The sequence below is a fragment of the Ostrea edulis genome, chromosome 9, assembly GCF_947568905.1.
Source record: "Ostrea edulis chromosome 9, xbOstEdul1.1, whole genome shotgun sequence".
NCBI lineage: Eukaryota > Metazoa > Mollusca > Bivalvia > Ostreida > Ostreidae > Ostrea > Ostrea edulis.
The window spans coordinates 66,264,612-66,284,307 of record NC_079172.1 but is presented as its reverse complement, the minus strand read 5'-3'; positions in this window follow the sequence as shown (position 1 = coordinate 66,284,307).

Here is a 19,696-nt window from a genome sequence, read left to right as displayed (position 1 = left end):
GAAAGTATACTTGATATGTAATATATATAGTAATCTTTGATCAATATCTATTTGTTTTGAAAACTTCGTAAACAATAACACACTTCAATCTTTGTTTTCAAAACAAATAATAAACGTTCTATAATGAGCTTCTGTCATGATGAATAACTTTAATTTTTTTGTGAAACCTTATAAACATATTAGAATGTAGATTTTGATCATTTAAAGAGAATCAAAATTTGAGGGTGGAGGAATAGTGAATCAGTCCTTTTAAATGAGAACTTATCTTTATTTGGTAATATCAGGCTAAATGTTTGTGCAAAAAAGAATAAACAATTGTTATCAGTCCTATGCCATACATTTAACAGTATTAACGCATAATTATTATATATTACTATAGATTCTGAATACAGCCGTATAATGGTTGGAAGACATGTACGGTGGGTACAACGTCAATTCAAAAACCCAAGGAAACAAACAGTTTTGAATAAATTAATCATAAATTCATAATGATATTTTCTTCCGTCTCTTATTCTTGATAATGATATTTTCTATTTGGGAAATTCGTCTTTTAACATCAATTCATTTATATTTCTTACGAACACTTTTTGATAATTAAATAAATATCATTTTCCTTCTAAATTAAAGAAAAATAACTGTTGATATGATTATAGTGATTTTAACAAATCAGACTAAACTTGTCTACCTTCCTAGTAAGTAACAAATGTTTGTTTTTTTATAAATGGTTGTCTCGCTTGCTATTGTACAGTTATATAAACTTGCTGGTGAACAGCTCTTGATTAAACTTTATCTCCTCACTTACTAGGGAACAGTTTTAAATTAAACTCGTCTCAATTACTAGTAAGTTGTCTATCTTGCTTAGGAACATCAGTAGAAGTTTTTAAAAGATTGTCATCTCACTTGGAAGTGAACAGGTTGAAATTGAACTTGTCTCGTTTGCTTGTAAACAGCTCTAGATTAAATTTCTCATCTTACTTGCTTTTGACTAGGTCTAAATTAAATTGTGTTCTCGTTTGTTCATGGACAGCTCAATATCAAACTTGTTATCTCACTTGCTAATGAACATCTCAATATTAAACTTCTTAGCTCACTTTTTAATGAACAGTTCTAGATTAAACTTTTCGTTACACTTGCTACTGAACAGCTCAATATTAAATTTGCTATCTCACTTGTTAACAGACAGTTCTAGATTAAACATATCATCTCACTTGCTAATGAACAACTCTAAAGAAAAAAATTGAAATGTTATTTTATTTAGATAAATCTGAGCTTTCGTTATGGTATATCTTCACACAAGTTATTGGACACAATTGGAAAACAATTTAAAGTTGTCTTAGTCTCTTTCCATCTGTCTCTTTTGTATATGGATATACCAGAGGTGAGATCAGCAATGCCAGCAGTAATCATTCACTTTCTGGTCTCTCTGAATGCAACGTCACATTTCATAAATTAGTGAAATGACGTAGTTTTGGCCCCAGAGCGATCTCCCGGCAAATTTCTCAAACATTACATTTCTACTCTATGAGGAAATTTTATTACTTGGACTAAGTACTTAACATGATGAACATATTTACACGACAAGCATCCTACCAAAACAACAGATCCAAAACTGGAAAATTCTGATTAGATTTCGTGAAATAAAGAATTATTCAAACCCTAGTAAGTTTGATTGTATCTTGCTTAACGTCTCTCTCTAGAATTTTTCACTCATATGTAGACATCACCAAGACCAGTGAAGAGCTTCAAATTTAGGACCCGTGATATTCACACCTGATGCCGAGCTATTGGGGATGGAACTGTCACTACCTGTTTTAACGATTTCGGTCTGTCGCGGCCAGGATTCGAACCCCGGCCTTCCGCATAAGGGGCGAACGCTCTAACCACTAGACCACCGCGTGTGTTTACTTCATTTATGTTATGACTTATGGATTTTTTATATGTACCGAGCTGTGTATGACCAAGGCCACACTAAAAAACCATCCAAATTAAAGAATATCTAAGTGCTAACGCATGCGCAGGAGTTCCCAACATCATCAGGCGTGCTTATTCTGTTAGTTCAATATAATTCTGTTATAAATAAATGTTCAATCTATTTTTAATGCAAATGTTTTCAAGCATATAAGTTAATTTTCTAAACCAATTCAGCTTCATTGATAATAATTCTTTATGCTTTGGAAGATAAATAATGAGTCGTAATGCAACGTAATGTAAGTTTATTTCATAATTGATTAAACAAGTGCTAAACAATGTTGAGACTGAGATAGCCTTATGTGGTGTGGTAGTTTGTTCCTAAGGTTTATACCTGAATATTGTAAAGAGGTCTTGAATAATTGGACTTAATAGGACTTATCACGACATACCTACACAATGAATCTGTTCTAACACAGCCATATGACTTATCACGACATACCTACACAATAAATCTGTTCTAACACGGCCATAGGTCTTATCAGGACATACCTACACAATAAATCTGTTCTAACCCAGCTATATGACTTATCACGACATACCTACACAATAGTTATGTTCCAATGCTTTTAAAATATTTATACTCGTTCTTCATTTGCTATGTAAGAGTTGTTATTTTGACAGATTGTCCTAGAGATACTCCTTTTACACATTCAGGCTCCATTAAGACAAAGATATGGAAGTAAAAGACCATACCTTTCCTGTAAGACTTCATGAAAGATGAAAATAACGAACAGTGATTAATCTCATCGTTTGCAGTAGAGTTTTCTTACATAGTGATTTGGGGAAGTCATGTTACGTTTCGACACAATAATAATGAGTATCCCCTTGTATAAAAATAAAATATTCATTTTGTAAATGTAAAAAAGAAAAGAAATACGAAAAAATACGACCAAAGATCTACTTGTCAAAACAAAATGGTCCAGTAGTATATAGGAGTATGCAGTAGGGAAATCAATCAGTCTTTGTTCCAGCTCCAAAAGCGAGTAGAGGAAGTAGGTAGGCAAAAAATAAAAATCAGGAATAGGTTAGGGTGAAAACAAATATGCATTTGTGGAAATAGCTTAAGGAATTGCAGTTGGATACTGGGTGCAATTATCCTAAATAAGGGTGAGGCACCCTGTACTATCACTAAGCAATAGGAACTTAGCTCAGAAAAGTGGTGCAAGTAGCCCAGCCAGCAAACTACCCTCTGTTTATGATTAGAAACCTGAGATAAGTAACTCGGTACCAATCAACGCACAGACAGAGAAATGGAATCATTTATGTTAATGATAAATCAATATCTCAAGTAGAGTAAGAGGAATATTATAAATATATGACCCCATCTCTTGTGAAGAACCCTGTAACATGTTACATAATTTATATAAAGAATTGTTACTCGCTATACCATCATAATATTCTTCCGGTTGGGTACATATGTATGTATGACTGCCAAATGTTCCTTAATAAATGTAGCATTACATAAACTATAAAATATTATATATAGTTTTGGATAATACATGTGCCTAATCCAGGAGGACCCTAGTACCCCTGGTGAGAACTATAAACGGTGGGTTCTGGGGAGACCCTGATTATAGCATGATAAATGTAATTTGAAAAAAATATTTTTACTTTCAAAAAATAGAAAGAAAGGCAAACATGGACTCCTGGACATACCAGAGGTGGGATCTGGTGTCTGGGAGGAGTAATCATCCCCTGTTCACTGGTCATACCCACCATGGAAGTCTATGTGATGAAAAGGTATAAAGGTTATGGATTTTAGCACACTTTTGTGTGATAATTCTTAGGTATATATCGAGGTATTTGATGATGAAATTTATACAAAATGAATATTCATCAAACATTGTACATGTCACTTCAAATGATACACAATAAACATTAATCAACATTTTACGTGTCACTTTAAATAAAACAGAGGCTGAACCAGTCTGAATCACATTTCCTGTTTGTGAAAGTAAATATTAAATTTATATTCGGAAATATTTCATTTTTCAGGAGAGCTTATGATACTTGCCTTGGTAATGTAATTTTTATATTGTGTATAACAATGCGTTGTACGTACAATTTGGTGTGGCTGTTGAATGGTTTCTTTGTGATATCAGATGTTCAGACACAGATTCCTGGAGACTGTTCACAGTATGTTAACATTCTATTATATGTTACTACCTTTATGGTTGTATACATTCTGTTTTTGAAGATATTCATTGCTTTGTAAAAATTTTCCTCCAAACAGTAAAGGCGAACCTCTACAATGTTGTCTAAATTAAAAAAAAAAAAGACGTGGTGATTCATGTGAAGGTAATTATCAAAATATCATCTGAGAATTCTGAACTGTTTGGACTGTTTCCAATCATGGTAGTATATACATTATGCAAGTAATATCTTCTGACAGAATGTTGGCCAGGCACCTTTGGCATAGATTGTAAGGAGGACTGTCCTGACGGGTTCTATGGACGTTTGTGTGCAGAAGTCTGTGATTGTTCTTCGTGTGACAAGGTCTCTGGGTGTCAGTCGAATTCAACTCAGACTGGTAAGAAAAACATTTCTGAGTATTTTTCAGTATCATTACTCTCGATTCACACACGTTTGAGATTCACATTGAGAATTTCATAATTCTAACCAATAAGTTTTACAAATCCATTTTTAGCTTAAATCAAGGAGAGATAATGCCCCTAGACAGAATCTTCATCCCATATTGATTGGGCAAACCCGCTTTGAGTCCTCTACATCTTTGACAGATTTTAATTGATCACATAAAACTACCTAGATTTAATATAGATACGTGTACCTATGTCAATCAGATTTCAAACTCACATGTAATTCAGATGCTAAGGATATCAATCGGATTACAGAAAGAACAAAACAAGAAAATTCCTATAATAGGGGCGTGATTATTGCTTCATCTCTGACATGAAGTCTGACTTTCATAATAATAGTTATCAAAATCTACCGCAAACAGAGGTAAAATATAGATACTTCATGAGGCATTGGATGAGACCTTCTGAATCATTTGATCAAATACGTTAATTTTGTGGTTTCTGAAAAGAAGTTTATTTTTTGTTTGCGGAAATATCAATGATTTCTATACTTTTTGATAGCATATAAAATATCATGAAGACTATCTTGTGATGCTAATCATGTTTTCCGAAGAATTCACAAGTATTTCTCTATTGTTTAAAACGCCATTCATTAAATTATTTCAAGATGCTTCCTTTTTCTTTTGAATTGTCGGTTTTTCCTATCATTAAGATTAACAATAGTCTTTTCTTATATTACAGCAGAAATAGAATCTTAATAAGTCCAGACTCATCAATTAATAAAGGTGATACCAACTTATATTCCGTATCAAAGATTTTTAAAGAAGATATATACGATAGAATGAAGTTTCTGTTTTTCTAGAAAATTCATTAAACTATACATTCAGGCGGTGTACTAGCCAAAACGACACCATTTGATGAATTTCCTCAACTCAGTCCATCCTCCAGTAATGCAGCTGACGGTGGTGGTCCAGCATCAACATTTCACGGCGGGAATTTTGAACTGTCAGACCCTCAGATGTGTTGACAGGAAAACGATTTTGCTGATAATTTAATGAATTCAAATGATAATAGCCATGCTAAACTGTCGACTCTAGACAGTGAGTACAGTCATCTCAACATGGATATGGACGATTACAACATAATAGGTCTGACAATCAAAAACAGTCAGGAAACTGATGAGGACTATTACTCCGCACAGATTTCTAACAGCTGTTGGAATAATACAGAATGGGGGTGTTCATCGAGAAACAATGAGAATGGATGTTTATTAACAGAAAAGGAGTGCAGCAGCACTCTAAACAAATATTCACAAAGAGAAGATATATTCGAAACCCCAAGTATTCCAGAACAGGGAAATTTTAAAATCAGTATGACGAAGAAAGATGGAATTTCATCAGTAAAGGAGAAGATAAATGTAATGTACTTGGAAGAATTGTCAAGAAAACTAAATGGTTTTAAACCGAAAGCTCAAGATATTGAATTCAATTATTCAGTTTAGTGTAAAGTTGCATTCACGCGTGAAGAACCTTATACAAAAAGAAAAATACTGAGATTCAAATTAGATGGTCGTTATAACGATATAATTGATCAATACAACCTATCGTTGAGTGAAGTGCTGACTGACATGCTTCATACCGATTGTTAGGCCGTTCTTGGCACACTGATTTTGACTACGGATAAATCCGTTTACTGGTTCAGGATATGGGGTGTGACCGGTCGAAAGGGGATGCTTACTCCTCCTAGGCAACTGATCCCACCTATGGTGTGTCCAGGAGTCCGTGTTTGCCCAACTATCTATTTTGTATTGCTTATATGACTTACGAGATTAATCACTGTCCGTTATCTTCACATTTCATTCCGGAGAACCTCAAACATAGAAATACCGGATTACAGAAAAACCTCATACAGAGAAACACTGACATAAGTCTTGTTTCCTTTCGAGGAGGTTGATGGCATCAATAGATAAATATTAAAGATTCACTTTGTTTTACAAACTTTATAACATAGAATTTTGAATTAGCACTAACAGGATTGTGCTTTTTAAAATCATATAATCTATATAGGGTTTTCCCATAAAACATTGTTTTAGTATGTATACAGCATACCACACCTAAATCAGTGGATTTCTGGGTTATGACTTCGAGGATATATCAAATATTTAGATACTCCTCTGTATATTTCCCAATAATCTACACCACGAACCTTTTATTCCACAACAAAACCAAGTGACTTTAGAAGCGGGAGTCGTGGTTCTTTCTGATGAGACCTTGCAAACTGAGGTACCGTGTTCTGGTAGGCGTGGACACAATGAAACCACCCAATCGTAGCGCCCCGAGCACCACGCATAGGTCTCAAATTAAAGCACTTCATTTGCAGCTGGTGACACATCAATACGAGTGAAAAACTTCAAAGGGAGGTAAGAACCAATTCAAAACATGCGAGCTTTTTTAATAATCGTACAAATAACATGAAAGAAATTTGCAGATATATTTTCACAACACGTTTGTCTTAATCAATATATGTTTTTAATTTCCATACTTCATATTCTGACGTTCCATTAATAAAATAGTTCATCATTTACATTGCTTATCTAGAGCATAACAGGAAACAAATTTGTTCGTTAATAATTTGTACAGTCACGAAAATTGGACTTTGTGATATTACACTTTTTAGATCAAATTACATAAAATACATATGATAAATGACACTCATTATGACATCTCATAAACACTACAAATATCTACTCAGTCATTGAAATCTCCGAAAGTGTATTTGAACCGCCATCTGTTGTACGTTTTAGCTGGTAGTAACCAGAGATTCACATTGTGCCCAATGAAGATCCCCTGGGAATCCCGGTTAGAATAGGTCCTCGGTACCCCTTGCGTGTTGTAAGAGGCGACAAAATGGGACGGTCCTTCATATGAGACGGCAGAAACCGAAACGCCATGTCACAGAAGGTACGGCTCGATACCGATCCCTTCCTGCTCAAAGTCTTTAAGCGCCGAGCATAGGGCTAAATTTTGCAGTCCTTCACCCGCAATGGTCTGTATATTAGTAAAAGAATCTCGAGTGGGACATTAAACAATATACAACCAACCAATTAATCAATGAATATCCATCCAACATATTTAGGATGACAAAGAATCGTTCCGTTAGAATACCGAGCTTGCAAGTAAACAGTTATCATTCAAATTTGTTTCCCTTATTAGTAAACAACTCTAGATTAAACTTGTTGACTCGCTTACTAGTGAATGATTCTACTGTTTAAAGTCGTCGTCTCATTTACCACTGGAAACTTCAGTTTTAAAGTTGTTGTTTCGCTTGCTCTAGATTAAACTTGTGGTTTTGCTTGCTAGTGAACAGTTCTAAAGTTAACTTTATATTGTTTTACTACGGATTACTCCATTCACCTGATCAAGATGTGAAAGGTAACTATAACTAGCAGTGATCAATCTCAGAACTCCTATAAGGAACAAAAAATAGAGTGGGCACACACGGACCACTGGATATACCAGATGTATACTACTCATGGTGAGTGTCACCAGTTCACCGGGAATCTTTACTCCTCCTAGGCATTTGATCCCAACTTTAGTGTGTTCAGGTGGCCATATTTCGTCTTAATTATTGCATTCCTTATAGGAGTTATGAGATTGATTACTCTTCGCTCTCTCCGGCTTTCAAACTTTCATTATGGTATATTTTCCTACGTTTCGGAACATCGTTAATAATGATCAAAGATTCTCTCTCTCTCTCTCTCTCTCTCTCTCTCTCTCTCTCTCTCTCTCTCTCTCTCTCTCTCTCTCTCTCTCTCTCTCTCCATTCGTGTGTGCTGTAAACATTTGAAGATTTTCAATTTCGAAATTTTGTCTGTTATACATGTAACACTTGTTGCGTATTGGGGCACTTTCGAATTTTTCCACACATTTGAGATTCAGTTCCAAGCGTTTGGCGGAGGAGCAATCACTATCTATGTTTTTGTCTCATGTTTGATGCGGTCATAACATGAACGGGGACCAAATTCATGGCCCCCACGTTAAGAAGCGAGTGTCCTAACACTGAGTGACATCCACCGCTGAGGATGGAATTTAACTCATTTCAATATCGACATGTTATAATGTACTTGAATTTTTATTACATGGATATTTATCGTGTTTATTTACACTTGCACGTCAACTCAGAAAAAAAATCAAGGACCTGCTTTCATACCTTTGTCATTCATGTGCGTGCGTACGTCTGATTTTTTGTGAACATTACGAGAAGTTAGTAATTATTACAAAAATCAAACAGATTCCTTACAACATCACATCCATATATATTTTCAAAAATATTAACCCAGGCCTGTCCATCATTGAGAAGTATCTTAGTCCTAGATGTAAGGAAAAGATAACGAACAATGATCACTCTCGTAATTCCTATAAGCAAGTAAGCATTCCCTTTCGACCGATCGCTATATCTTGATCAGGTAAACGGAATTATCCGTTGTCAAAATCAGTGTGCCAAGAACGCCCTAACAATCGGTATGAAACACATCAGACAGCATTGAATCAATGGTAGATTGTATTGACGAACTAGATCGTTATTACGACCATAAAATTTGCGAAATACTGACTTTAAACAAGGTTGTGAAACTCCAGCACCATCAACTTGTTTGTCAGTAGCGTGCCTCAATTTAAAAACTGATCATACTCAGAACAAGCTATTGCGTTTGGAATCAGTTGAGAGATATAAACACCATTAGCAGCTGATAATGGAATATTGCTACATAAATATGGGAAGCTGGCGATGGAGAAGCTGAAATCATCCCGTATGTCATAAAGTTGAGTTGTTAGTTTGACGTTAACATCTACTTTCAATAAAATATTAAGTATGAAGCATAAATGGACGACTCTTTGGTGTCTTTTATTTCGAGTTCACAGGGATATGTCGAATCGACATATATGAATGAAAAGTATTATTGTTAACTCATGTAATTCATATGATAAGGATATCAATCGGATTACAGAAACAGCAAAACAAGAAAATTCCTATATTAGAGGCGTGATTATTGCTTCATCGCTGACAGGAAGTCTGACTTTCATAATAATAGTTATCGTCATCTACCGCAAACAGAGGTAAATATATATACTACATGTGGCATAGGATGAGAACTTCTGAATTATTTGATAAAATACGTTAATTTTGTGGTTTCTGAAAAGAAGTTTATATTTTGTTTGCGGAAATATCAATGATTTCTATACTTTTGATAGCATGTAAAATATCATGAAGACTATCTTGAGATGCTAATCATGCTTTATGAATAATTCACAAGTATTTCAATATTGTTTAAAACGCCCATCATTAAATTCTTTTAAAGATGCTTCCTTTTTCTTTCGAATTGTCGGTTATCATTAAGATTAACAATAGTCTTTTCTTATATTACAACAGAAACAGAATCTTAATAAGGTAAGACTCATCGATTCATAAAGATGATACTAACTTATGTTCCGTATCAAAGATGTTTAAAGGAGATATATACAATAGAATGAAGTTTCTGTTTTTCTAGAAAATTCATAAAACTATACATTCAGGCGGTGTACTAGTCAGAACGACACCATTGGGTGGATTTCCTCAACTCAGTCCATCTTCCAGTAATGCAGCTGGCGGTGGTGGTCCAGCATTAACGTTTCACGGCGAGTATTTTGAACAGTTAGACCCTCAGATGTGTTGGCAGCAAAACGATTTTGCTGAAAATTCTATGAATTCAAACGACAATAGCCATGTTAAGCTGTCGACTCTAGACAATGTGTACAATCATCTCAACATGGATGTGGGCGATTACAACATATTAGGTGTGACAATCTGATGCACCGCATCCTACCAAAACAACAGATCCAAAACTGGAAAACTCTGATTAGATTTCGTGAAATAAAGAATTATTCCAACCCTAGTAAGATTGATTGTATCTTGCTTAACGTCTCTCTGGAGAATTTTTCACTCATATATAGACGTCACCAAGACCGGTGAAGGACTTCAAATTTAGGCCTTTGCTCGGCACTTACGGCCTTTGAGCAGTGGTTTTTTTTTTACCGTGCTACATCTACTGTGACACGGGACATCCGCTTTTAAATTCATCTTCGAGGACCCGTGACATTCACACCTGATGCCGAGCATTTGGGGATGGAACTGTCACTACCTGTTTGAACGACTTCGGTCTGTCGCAGCCTGGATACGAACCCCGGCCTTCCGCATGCAGGGCGAACGCTCTAACCAGTACGCCACCGCGTGTGTTTCCTTTCATTTTTCTTATGACATGCATTTTTTATATGTACCGAGCTGTGTATGGCCAAGACCACACTGAAAAACCTTCCCGATTAAAACATATCGAAGTGCTAACGCATGCGCAGGAGTTCCCAACATCATCAGGCGTACTTATTCTGTTAGTTCAATATATTCCTGTTATAAATAAACGTTCCATCTATTTTTAATGCAAATGTTTTCAAGCATATAAGTTAATTTTCTAAACCAATTCAGCTTCATTGATAATAATTCTTTATGCTTTGGAAGATAAACAATGAGTCGTAATGCTTTGAAAGTTTATTTCATAATTGATTAAACAAGTGCTAGCAGGATGTCCTCATTTAAACTCTTCCCAGTCTCCGTATCCAAGCTGAAATAAAAAGGAACGATGTGATGTAAATTATTACGATCTTGACATGTTATAGAGTACTTGTAATTTCTATAAGACGGTTAGCTGTGGTGTTTATTTGTTTGTAACGTTTCAATTTCTCCTCCACATCAACACAAAAAACATCTGAAAGGTGAAGATAACGAACAGTGATCAATCTCATAACTCCCACAAGCAAAACAAAATAGACGTCAATACGTGCATGCACTATTCTTCCCAAAGGCCTTCCTCTTGATACATACAATTATATACAAAAAGTATCAAAAACACGAGCTCAAGGTTATGTAACAAGCTTCAGTCTATATCACTTAAAATAATTGAATATCAGTAATAAATAAGTCAAAAACTTTATTATTCCAGATTGCGATTAAAAGACAAATGCATAGAATGTTAATACGAGAAGAAGATAAACATGCTTAAATAGTGGTACGGCAGCTGATAATGTATTTCTCAACATTATTGTTAAAACAATGTTGAGACTGGGAGAGCCTTATGTGTTGTGGTAGTTTGTTCCAAAGGTTTACAACTGAGTATTGTAAAGAGGTCTTGAATAATTGGACTTAATAGGACTTATCACGACATACCTACACAATGAATCTGATCTAACACAGCCATGGGACTTATCCCGATATACCTACACAATAAATCTGTTCTAACACAGCCATAGGACTTCTCACGACATACCAACCCAATACTTTCTGTTCTAACACAGCCATACGACTTATCACGATATACCTACACAATAGGTATGTTCTAACTCAGCCATATGACTTATCACGACATACCTACATAATAGCTATGTTCCAATGCTTTAAAAATATCTATACCCGTTCTTCATTCACTTTGTGGGAGTTGTTATTTTGACATATTGTCCTAGAGATACTCCTTCTACACATTCAGGCTCCATTAAGACAAGGCTATGGAAGTAAAAGACCATACCTTTCCTGTAAGACTTCATGAAAGAAGAAGATAACGAACAGTGATTAAAATCATATTTTGCAGTAGAGTTTTCTTACATAGTGATTTGGGGAAGTCATGCTACGTTTTGACACAATACTAATGAGTATCCCCTTGTATAAAAAGAAAATATTCACTTTGCAAATGTAAAAAAAAAAAAAAAAAAAAAAAAAAAAAAATACGATCAAAGATCAAAGATTTGTTTTCTCCTTTCTCTTTCGTATTGTGATGATTAATATTTATAGTAAATTAATTCCATGTCTTCCAAACGTCAGTGATCTACGATAAAATAGTCCAAAGATCTGCTCACCAATTTTGGATATACATGGTCCAATAGTATATATGAGCCTGTAGTAGGGAACTCAATCAGACTGATGGGAACAGCTCCAGAAGGGAACTTAATCAGTCTGATGGGAACAGCTCCAGAAGGGAACTCAATCAGTCTGATGGGAACAGCTCCAGAAGGGAGTAGAGGAAGGAGTAGGTAGGCGAAAAATAGAAATAAGAAATAGGTTAGGGTGAAAAAAAAAATGTGGAAACAGCTTAAGGAATTGCAGTGGGGTACTGGGTGCAGTTATCCTAAATACGGGTTAGGCACCCTGCACTATCACTAAGAAATAGGAATTTAGCTCAAAAACGCGGTGCAAGTAGCCCAGCCAGCGAACTACCCTCTGTATATGATTAGAAACCCGAGATAAGTAACTCGGTACCAATCAACGCTCAGACAGAGAAATCGAAACATTTATGTTAATGATCAATCAATAGCTCAAATAGATTAAGAGGAAAATTATAAATATATGACCCCATCTCTTGTCAAGAACCCGGTAACGCGTTACAGTATTTATATATAGAATTGTTACTCGATACACCATCGGAATATTCTTCCGGTTGGGTGCACATGTATGTACGACTGCCTTATGTTCCTTAATAATTTATGCAGCATTACATAAACTATTAAATGTTTTATATAGTTTTGGATAATACATGTGCCTAATCCAGGAGGACCCTATCACCCCTGGTGAGAACGATGAACGGGGATTTCTGAGGAGATTTTATCCGGATTATAGTATGATAAATGCAATTTGGAAACAATATTTATACTATCAAACGATAGAAAGAAAGGAAAACATGGACTATTGGACACACCAGTGATTGGATCTGGTGTCTGGGAGGAGTATGACCGGTCATACCCACCGTGGAAGTTTATGTGTTCAAAAAGTATAAAGTGTGATAATTCTTAGGTATATTTCGAGGTATTCAAATGATACACAATGAATATTCATCAAACATTTTACGTATCACTTCAAATGATACACAATGAATATTCATCAAACATTTTACGTGTCACTTCAAATGATACACAATGAATATTCATTAAAATTTTACGTGTCACTTCAAATCAGAAGGAGGCTGAACCAGTCTGAATCACATTTCCTGTTTGTGAAAGTAAATAATGAATTAACATTCGGAAATATTTCATTTTTCGGGAGAGCTTATGATCCTTGTATTGGTAATGTAACTTTTATATTGTGTATAATAATGCGTTGTACGTACAATTTGGTGTGGATGTTGAATGGTTTCTTTGTGATATCAGATGCTCAGACACCGACTCCTGGAGTCTGCTCACAGTATGTTAACGTTTTATTCTGTGGTACTACCTTTATGATTTTTATACATTCTGTGTTTGAATTCTCCATTCATTGCTTTATAAAAAAAACTTTTCCTCCAAACAGTAAAAGTGAACCTCTAAAATGTTGTCCAAATTACAAAAGACGTGGTGATTCTTGTGAAGGTAATTATCAACATATCATCTGAGAATTCTGAACTTACTGAACTCGTTTCAATCATGGCAATATATACATTATATAAGTAAAATCTTCTAACAGAATGTTGGCCAGGCACTTATGGTATAGGTTGTAAGAAGGACTGTCCTGACGGGTCCTATGGACGTTTGTGTAGAGAAGTATGTAATTGTTCTTCGTGTGACAAGGTATCTGGATGTCAGCAGAATTCAACTCAGACTGGTAAGAATGATATTTCTCAGTAGTTTTCAGTGTCATTTCTCTCGATTCGCACACGTTTGAGCTTCACATTGGGAATTTCATAATTCTAACCAATAAGCTTTACAAATCCACTTTTATCTGAAACCAAGGTGGGATAATGTTCCTGGAAAGAAAATGCATTCCATATTGATTGGGAACACCCACCTTTAGCCCTCTCCATCTTTGACAGATTTTATTTGATCACATAAACTACCTAGATTTTATCTAGGTACCTACAGTACACGACACGAGTTTTATACACTCCACCGTGGAAAGACCACGGTGGAAAATCCACGGAGATACACCATGTCCTCGGTGTTCCACGGTGTGTGTTATTTGCGAATACACACAGCTGCTAAGAGCTTTGTTCTGGCCACGGGCGCCTTGCGGGAGATGTGAAAATGTGCCGCAGGCCAAATAATCAAGATAAGGGTGGAATTTTAAGAAAAGAAAAAATGTCAATATTTTCCCCCCTGATACTTATATTGTTTTTCAGCAGATTGAGCCGATTCCAACGATACCAAACACTATATATTATGTTTTTAAGAAAACCTGGTTTTGACTTTTTTCTTTTAGTCTTCTTTCTTCATTAAAATATTCTTAAATTCTATGTTTAAATAATGCGTACTTGCAGGCAATTCCTGTTTTGAATGCGAATTAGTATATTCAGTAAATGAAAAACATACATGTACAACATGTGATAGGGATATTTAATAATTACCGAGTGCTCTCTCTCTCTCTCTCTCTCTCTCTCTCTCTCTCTCTCTCTCTCTCTCTCTCTCTCTGTGACAAATGCGCTGTTTAACATAATTACCTCCATCATATTGTGTTGATATGCATCTTGACAAATATAACTTTATCCAATATAGAAATTAGAGCATTGTCGACGATTAACAAATTGGAATTAATTTATTACGTAATTAATAGAAGCAAAAATACAAACCATCGAATGATTTATTTTTAAAATCCCGAGTTAATTGCATTTAACCGAGACTTATGTTCGATGTACTTTGATAGAGGTTTTCATAAAAAAAAATGTTCATCGGGAATGTCTGGATAATGCAATGATTTTTGTATAAGTATATACCATGCAAATTCCTAGGGTCTTTCTCACAGTATAACTAAATTACGGTTAGCTAGTTTGGGTTTTGACTTCTCATGAAAAGTGTGAAATATATTGGGTCGGCGCGATATCAGATCTAGTCTAAGATCACGGGTATCTTACGCCGACCCAATATATTTCACACTTTCCGCAAGAAGCTAGGCACTTCTGTTGTTGATTTCAAATACACGGATTAGCTGACTCCCATTGTTCTACTGAGGCGAAAACCCCCTCGAATTTGCATGGAATGTACAAGTTATACACAGGTCATTGTTATAGTCATACATCATAGTACCGCTAACCCGACAAGCATTTTTTTTTTTATTTTGAATAAGTTATTGAATGACGAAGTATGACCAAACAGCAGATTGAACTTTATAGAGCCCCGTGCTAACATTACTTATATTTTTCAATGTATCAGAAGGGGTATGTTGCCGGTTAAGTTGTGTAAATTTCTTGACAAGCAATAAAATAACAACAAAAATGGTGCTTAAATTGTCCGATTACGAAAACCTTTCAAGTTTTCAAAGTACACCCTCTCCGATTCTACGTGCTTGTAATCAATATTTAAGGATGTAAATCCTCGGTGTCAAATGCAACTAGTTCATGAAAAAAAACTAATATAAATAAAAACAGAAATGACTTAACGATTATTTGCTTTTATTCATATACGCTATCGATTATTAAAATCTTTAATTTAATCTTTAGATGCATTAGATAATGAAAGCAAGAGAGAGAGAGAGAGAGAGAGAGAGAGAGAGAGAGAGAGAGAGAGAGAGAAGGAGAGAGAGAGAGAGAGAGAGAGAGAGAGAGAGAGAGAGAGAGAGAGAGAGAGAGAGAAAGCATTGGTAATCATAAAAAATAAATAAAAATTCATCTTCGTTAGCCGAGATTATTCGTGCACGAAGGCACAGTTGACTCAAAACCCATTGCTAGCGGAGATTAGATGAATTTTTCCCCCGTATTATGTTATAACTGACCAAAACCTAGTACGTTTGTTTTACAACTTTCATTCAGAAGACGCGCAAGTTATTGAGTTACTGAATAAACGAGAAAACGTCTGCATTTTTATTTCAATCGTTGTCAACTCTTTACTTTGTATTGTGATATTTCAAGACTACATGTACTCAATTCAATTTATTGGATCTCATCACCATTATGCAATGGTATATAAAAATATAAAGACAAAAAGCTGTTATATATACATTTAGTAAATAATACATGCGTGTAATAAAGTATTTATCAAGTTAGAAAAAAAAAACCTAAAAAAACCGTGTTATTATTAATGTGAAGTATGGGCATTCTAATGAAATTTTCCTAATGAAAGTACGGAGTTTTCTAAAGGTTTGTTTAAAAGTAAAGATAGTTTTAATATTTATTTGTTTAAGTGATAAAAATTTGATTCTTTGCTCACATTGCTTCACAGTTCAGTACATAATGAAATTCATATCCAATGTAAACATGTACATGTATATAGCTGACCTTAATCACATATTCCTAATTACAATGAAACCCTTACGTAAAAATAAACTATTGCTTATGGTACACATTTCTTTGAACTGCTGTTTATCAAATTGAAATTACTGGCATGTGATTGTCGTTGTTCATGACACTTCTTTTATTTGGTGAATTTGTGCTGCACGTGCCGTGAAACAATGTACCGACGAGTGGTAGGAATAACACAGGTGTTTATATACAGGATGTCGAGAATTTGGGCGTTTCATAAAAAGGTGTGAACGTCTGCAGGGAAGTCTACATACGGATATGAACCGAAAACACCAACGTATCATTAAACAACAATTACAAGAATTGAATGATTTATAGCTAATTTCTAAATAAGTAATGGGGTGATGGCATGTATGCTGGCCAAGCGAAAAGGTTTTTTGGGAGAATCATTTCGGAAATTATTTCTTTGTTTTATCACACGGAGGTACACGGTGTCATCGACGGAGGTACAGGTGACATCCATGGAGATCCTCCGTGGACTTCAATGTCTAGCTCGCGAGGAAAAATAGGACTTCAAAGGTGCCGACAATTTTAAAGGTCCACCGTGTTTGGGGCAAATTTGTTCCACCGCGTTGCGTGGAACACGCATAAAACTCGTGTCGTGTACTGTATGTCAGATAATTTTTATCAGATTTGAAACTCATGTAATTCATATGATAAGGATATCAATCGGATTACAGAAGCAACAAAACAAGAAAATTCCTATAATAGGGGCGTGATTATTGCTTCATCTCTGACAGGAAGTCTGACTTTCATAATAATAGTTATCGTCATCTACCGCAAACAGAGGTAAATATAAATACTTCATGTGGCATAGGACGAGAACTTCTGAATTTGTTGATAAAATACGTTAATTTTGTGGTTTCTGAAAAGAAGATTATTTTTTGTTTGCGGAAATATCAATGATTTCTATACTTTTTAATAGGATGTAAAATATCATGAAGACTATCTTGTGAAGCTAATAATGTTTTCTGAATAATTCACAGGTATTTCTATATTGTTTAAAACGCCCATCATTAAATTCTTTTAAAAATGCTTCCTTTTTCTTTCGAATTGTCGGTTATCATTAATATTAACAATAGTTTTTTCTTATATTACAACAGAAACATAATCTTAATACGTCCAGACTCATCGATTCATCAAGGTGATACTAACTTATATTCCGTATCAAATTTTTTTAAAGAAGATATATACAATAGAATGTAGTTTCGGCTTTTCTAGAAAATTAATAAAACTATACATTTAGGTAGTGTACTAGCCAGAACGACACCATTGGGTGGATTTCCTCAACCCAGTCCATCTTCCAGTAATGCAGCTGACGGTGGTGGTCCAGCATCAACATTTCACGGCGGGAATTTTGAACTGTCAGACCCTCAGATGTGTTGGCAGCAAAATGATTTTGCTGAAAATTCTATGAATTCAAACGATAATAGCCATGTTAAGCTGTCGACTCTAGACAATGTGTACAGTCATCTCAACATGGATGTGGGCGATTACAACATATTAGGTCTGACAGTCAACAACAGTCAGGAAACGAATGAGGACTATTACTCTACACAGACTTCTAACAACTGTTGCAATAAGACATAATTAGGGTGTTCATCGAGAAATAACGAGAATGAATGTTTATTGTCAGAAAAGGAGCACAACAGCACTCTAAACAAAACTTCACAAAGAGAAGATATACTTGAAACCCACAGTGTCACAGAACAAGAAAATTTTAAAATCAGTATGACGAAGAAAGATGGAATTTTATCAGTAAAGGGGAAGATAGATGCAATGCTCTTGGAAGAATTGTTAAAACAAACTAAAGGGCTTTAAACCGAAAGCTCAAGGTATTGAATTCAATGATTCAGTTTAGTGTAAAGTCGCTTTGCCATTGAAAACCTCATACAAAGAGACAAATACTGAGATTCATATTAGATGGTCGTTATAACGATATAATTCGTCAATACAACTTATCGTTGAGTCAAATGCTGTCAGATATGCTTCATACCGATTGTTAGGCCATTCTTGGCACACTGATTTTGACTATGGATAACTCCGTTTAACTGTTCAGGATATGGGGCTCACGGCGGGTGTGACCGGTCAACAGGGGATGCTTACTCCTCCTAGGGACCTGATCCCATCTATTGTTTGTCCAGGAGTCCGTGTTTGCCCAACTATTTATTTTGTATTGCTTATATGACTTATGAGATTGATCACTGGTCGCTATCTTCACCTTTCATTCAGGAGAACCTTATACAGAGAAACACTGACATAAAATATGTTTTCCTTCCACAGAGGTTGACGGCATCAATAGATAGATATTAAAAGATTCCACTTTGTTTTACAAACTTTATAACATAGAATTTTGAATTGGTACTAACAGGATTACACTTTATAAAATGATTTAATCTATATAGATTCATCCCATCTAACATTGTTTTCGTATGTATACACCAAAACACACCTAAATGAGTGGATTTCTGGGTTATGAGTTCGTGTATATACTAAATAGTTAGACATTCCTCTGTATATTTCCCAATAATCTACATCATCAGCTTTTTGTTTCATTTCTTTTATTCCATAACAAAACCAAGAATATTATATTCCTCGACCCGTTACTCCAAACACAAAGGAAAAACAAAATTGCAAATTAAAGGTCTTATTACACTGCCAACTCTGAGGTATCCGGATGTAATGATGACATTGACACCGTGGCTTGCTCAGTGCAAATGTTTGATGTTGTATCAGTTCTACTAAGTTTTAGTTTTACCGATCGTTTTTGATCAGTGATCAAATCGTTCCCATCATGACAGTGGCCGTGTCAAACTCAAAACGTAAAGAAAGGCAATGCTTGATTACTTTTATTCACGAAAGTTCACTTTAGAAGTGGGAGTCATGGTTCTTTCTGATGAGACCTTACAAACCG